Here is a 5,000-nt window from a genome sequence, read left to right as displayed (position 1 = left end):
CTTTAAAACCAGCAGTTTAATATCAACGCTGCCACTGCACGTGACACGAGCCCTGCAAAGGAGGTCTGGGTGTGTGTCGGCCTGAAATCAGAAAATCGGGACGGCTCTGCTGTAAGTCGGAGACGCGTCGCATTAATTACACCTCAGTTTGTTCTCGGCGCCAACGAAGGAAACTTTTCTCGTCTCTGGGGGGACGGCGAGCAGACGGTTAGCGGTGGAGGCTCCAAAATAAGACCGCTGCATTGTTTTGCCTCCTTCTGCACTGCAGGGAATTTTTTTTTTTTTAATTATTATTATCTTGTAAAAATCATGTGTATTTTTAAATTTGTGCAAAAAAAAAAAAAAAAAAAAAAAATTCTAATCAAACCATGCGGACCGAAACACACACACACACACACACACAAATATATTCAACTCCAGAGGTAAATAAACAGGCAACGAGTTTATTGTCTTAGCAAAATGTTTCCCAGACCTCTGTGGCCCCTCGACTCATCTCTGTTTCGACAGCCAGCGTCCACTCAAGTTTATCAATTCATCCAAAGCCGAAACTTAAGTTATAATTCATTTGAGAGTCTGACTCTTTTGTCTCTCGCGCCCAAACTGCAAAGCGCAGAAAGCGATTGTATTTGTTGTTGTTTATCGCCCGCCTCGTCCATATTCAGAGTTTCTAACTGAATTCTCTGACTTTTTGTTAATTTTTTTTTTTAACCAGATTTAGTGCCGAGTTCAGATAAAGTGCTGACAGTGGGAGACTTTAACATTCATGTTGACGTGGACAACGACAGCCTCAGTTCTGCTTTCAGCTCATTATTAGACTCTATAGGCTTTTCTCAGAATGTAAATAAACCCCGTCACCGTGGTAACCACACCCTCCGTCTGGTCCTGTCGTACGGAAACTGAAAATTGAATTGTATTTCCTCAAAACCCCGTTTCGTCGGACCGCTTCTTATGAACAAATTGAAGTTACATTAATGGACTACGGCAGCGTGTGGGAATAAATCCCACCGCAGCAGATGTCTGTCGGATGATGCCGTGGCCAAGTTTAAGGAAGCGGTTACACGCTTATCCTCCTCGATGCCGTGTGTTAAATCTACGTCGATCTTAGTCCCACACAAGTGGATCGTCTGGTAGAAAACACTGCAGCATCTCTGCTACAGCTCTAGATGAAGCAACTCAGAACTACGCTCTGCTGGGCAGGCGACTGGAAAGCTGGAGAGGGAAATGGCGTTCCACTAATTTAGAAGAATTTCACCTGGCCTGGAAGTATCCTTCAGTTTTACAGGCTTTCAGTTTGTGTTCGAGAGGCAGAAACCCTCTCTAGCTTTAAGATTAGACTCAAAACGTTCCTTTTTGATAAAGCCTATAGTTAGGGCTGGCTCGGGTGGACCTGAACCAACCCTTAGTTATGCTGTTATAGGCCGAGGCTGCTGGGGGACCTCGTTACACGCTGGGCTTTTCTTTTCTTTCCTCCGGGTTTCATGTTACAGTATGACTTTTTTCATATTTTAGACGACATATGACTTTTTTGTCATTTTCGGATGGTGTGCTATAGTATGACTTTTTTTTTTTTTTGAATTTATATTATTTTGGACGACATGCTATGGTGTGACATATTTCAGACATGTTACAGTATGACTTTTTTCATATTTTAGACGACATATGACTTTTTTTTTTTTCATATTTCAGACATGTTACAGTATGACTTTTTTCATATTTTAGACGACATATGACTTTTTTGTCATTTCGGATGGTGTGCTATAGTATGACTTTTTTTTTTCATATTTCAGACATGTTACAGTATGACTTTTTTCATATTTTAGACGACATATGACTTTTTTGTCATATTTCGGATGGTGTGCTATAGTATGACTTTATTTTTTTTTTTTCATATTTCAGACATGTTACAGTATGACTTTTTTCATATTTTAGACGACATATGACTTTTTTTTTTTCATATTTCAGACATGTTACAGTATGACTTTTTTCATATTTTAGACGACATATGACTTTTTTGTCATTTCGGATGGTGTGCTATAGTATGACTTTTTTTTTTTTTTTCATATTTCAGACATGTTACAGTATGACTTTTTTCATATTTTAGACGACATATGACTTTTTTTTCCATATTTCAGACATGTTACAGTATGACTTTTTTCATATTTTAGACGACATATGACTTTTTTTTCATATTTCAGACATGTTACAGTATGACTTTTTTCATATTTCATATTTCAGACATGTTACAGTATGACTTTTTTCATATTTTAGACGACATATGTGCTATTATTTTTTTTTTTTCATATTTCAGACATGTTACAGTATGACTTTTTTTTTTTGTCATTTTAGACGTTACAGTATGACTTTTTTTTCATATTTCAGACATGTTACAGTATGACTTTTTTCATATTTTAGACATGACTTTTTTTTTCATATTTCAGACATGTTACAGTATGACTTTTTTCATATTTTAGACGACATATGACTTTTTTGTCATATTTCAGACATGTTACAGTATGACTTTTTTCATATGACTTTTTTTTTTTTTTTTAGACGACATATGACTTTTTTTTTATTTTAGACGACATATGACTTTTTTTTTTTTTTAGACATATTTCAGACATGTTACAGTATGACTTTTTTCATATTTTAGACGACATATGACTTTTTTGTCATATTCGGAGTATGACTTTGGTGTGACTTTATTTCGGATGGTGTATGACTTTTTTTTTTTCATTTTCATATTTCAGACATGTTACAGTATGACTTTTTTCAGTATGACTTTTTTTTTTCATATTTCAGACATGTTACATATTTTAGACGACATATGACTTTTTTTTTTCATATTTCAGACATGTTACAGTATGACTTTTTTCATATTTTAGACGACATATGACTTTTTTGTCATTTCGGATGGTGTGCTATTTCAGACATGTTACAGTATGACTTTTTTCATATTTTAGACGACATTTTTTTTTTCATATTTCAGACATGTTACAGTATGACTTTTTTTTTATTTTAGACGACATATGACTTTTTTTCATATTTTAGATGGTGTGCATATGTTACAGTATGACTTTTTTCATATTTTAGACGACATATGACTTTTTTTCATATTTCAGACATGTTACAGTATGACGACATGGTGTGCTATAGTATGACTTTTTGACTTTTTTCATATTTTAGACGACATATGACTTTTTTTTCATATTTCAGACATGTTATAGTATGACTTTTTTTCATATTTTAGACACATATGACTTTTTTGTCATATTTCGACATGTTACTTTTTTTTTTTTTCATATTTCAGACATGTTACAGTTTTTTTTCATATTTTAGACGACATATGACTTTTTTTTATTTCATATTTCAGACATGTTACAGTATGACTTTTTTCATATTTTAGACGACATATGACTTTTTTGTCATTTCGGATGGTGTGCTATAGTATGACTTTTTTTTTTTCATATTTCAGACATGTTACAGTATGACTTTTTTCATATTTTAGACGACATATAACTTTTTTTTTTCATATTTCAGACATGTGCTATAGTATGACTTTTTTTTTTTTCATATTTTAGACATGACGTACAGTATGACTTTTTTTTTTTTTTTTTATTTTAGACGACATATGACTTTTTTGTCATATTTCGGATGGTGTGCTATAGTATGACTTTTTTTTTTTTTTTTTCATATTTCAGACATGTTACAGTATGACTTTTTTCATATTTTAGACGACATATGACTTTTTTTTTTCATATTTCAGACATGTTACAGTATGACTTTTTTCATATTTTAGACGACATATGACTTTTTTATTTTTTCATATTTTAGACGACATATGACTTTTTTGTCATTTCGGATGGTGTGCTATAGTATGACTTTTTTTTTTCATATTTCAGACATGTTACAGTATGACTTTTTTCATATTTTAGACGACATATGACTTTTTTTTTTTCATATTTCAGACATGTTACAGTATGACTTTTTTCATATTTTAGACGACATATGACTTTTTTGTCATATTTCGGATGGTGTGCTATAGTATGACTTTTTTTTTTCATATTTACAGTATATTTTAGACGACATATGACTTTTTTTCATATTTTATGACTTTTTTCATATTTTAGTGCTATAGTATGACTTTTTTTTTTTTCATATTTCAGACATGTTACAGTATGACTTTTTTCATATTTTAGACGACATATGACTTTTTTTTTTCATATTTTTTTTTTTTCATATTTTAGACATGTTACAGTATGACTTTTTTTTTTTTATTTTCAGACATGTTACAGTATGACTTTTTTCATATTTTAGACACATTTTTTTTGTCATATTTCGGATGGTGTGCTATAGTATGACTTTTTTTTTTCATATTTCAGACATGTTACAGTATGACTTTTTTCATATTTTAGACGACATATGACTTTTTTTTTTCATATTTCAGACATGTTACAGTATGACTTTTTTCATATTTTAGACGACATATGACTTTTTTTTTCATATTTCAGACATGTTACAGTATGACTTTTTTTTTAGACAGACGACATATGACTTTTTTTTTTCATATTTCAGACATGTTACAGTATGACTTTTTTCATATTTTAGACGACATATGACTTTTTTGTCATATTTCGGATGGTGTGCTATAGTATGACTTTTTTTTTTTTTTCATATTTCAGACATGTTACAGTATACTTTTTTCATAGTTTATGACTTTTTTTTTTTTATTTTAGACTTTTTTTTTTCATATTTCACATATATGACTTTTTTCATTTTTGGTGTGCTATAGTATGACATATTTCAGACATGTTACAGTATGACTTTTTTCATATTTTAGACGACATATGACTTTTTTTTCATATTTCAGACATGTTACAGTATGACTTTTTTCATATTTTAGACGACATATGACTTTTTTGTCATTTCGGATGGTGTGCTATAGTATGACTTTTTTTTTTTTCATATTTCAGACATGTTACAGTATGACTTTTTTCATATTT

General features: G+C 31.1%; 1 protein-coding gene and 1 long non-coding RNA gene across 2 annotated transcripts in view; both read right to left on the bottom strand.

The window, feature by feature from the left end:
• Positions 1-119, bottom strand: part of LOC138629920 (rho GDP-dissociation inhibitor 1-like) — a 5,777-nt gene extending 5,658 nt beyond the window's left edge. Inside the window, exon 1 of the mRNA XM_069713918.1 lies at positions 1-119. This exon is cut by the window's left edge and continues 128 nt beyond it. The gene's annotated coding sequence lies outside the window, so the exon portion shown is untranslated.
• A 1,523-nt stretch (positions 120-1,642) lies between these two features.
• On the bottom strand, positions 1,643-3,688 carry LOC138629872 (uncharacterized). Its single transcript, XR_011311591.1, has 4 exons — positions 3,634-3,688; positions 3,317-3,347; positions 1,805-2,042; positions 1,643-1,766 (listed from the first exon to the last, which is right to left on the bottom strand). It is a non-coding gene; the product is annotated as an uncharacterized lncRNA (long non-coding RNA).
• Positions 3,689-5,000: the final 1,312 nt, after the last annotated feature.

This window comes from Brachyistius frenatus, unplaced genomic scaffold, assembly GCF_029030835.1.
Source record: "Brachyistius frenatus isolate BFR_SWC_R1_liver_20210118 unplaced genomic scaffold, ASM2903083v1 Contig_123, whole genome shotgun sequence".
Lineage (NCBI taxonomy): Eukaryota > Metazoa > Chordata > Actinopteri > Embiotocidae > Brachyistius > Brachyistius frenatus.
The sequence above is the reverse complement of the archived record's forward strand: the minus strand, read 5'-3'. Positions and strand labels throughout refer to the sequence as shown.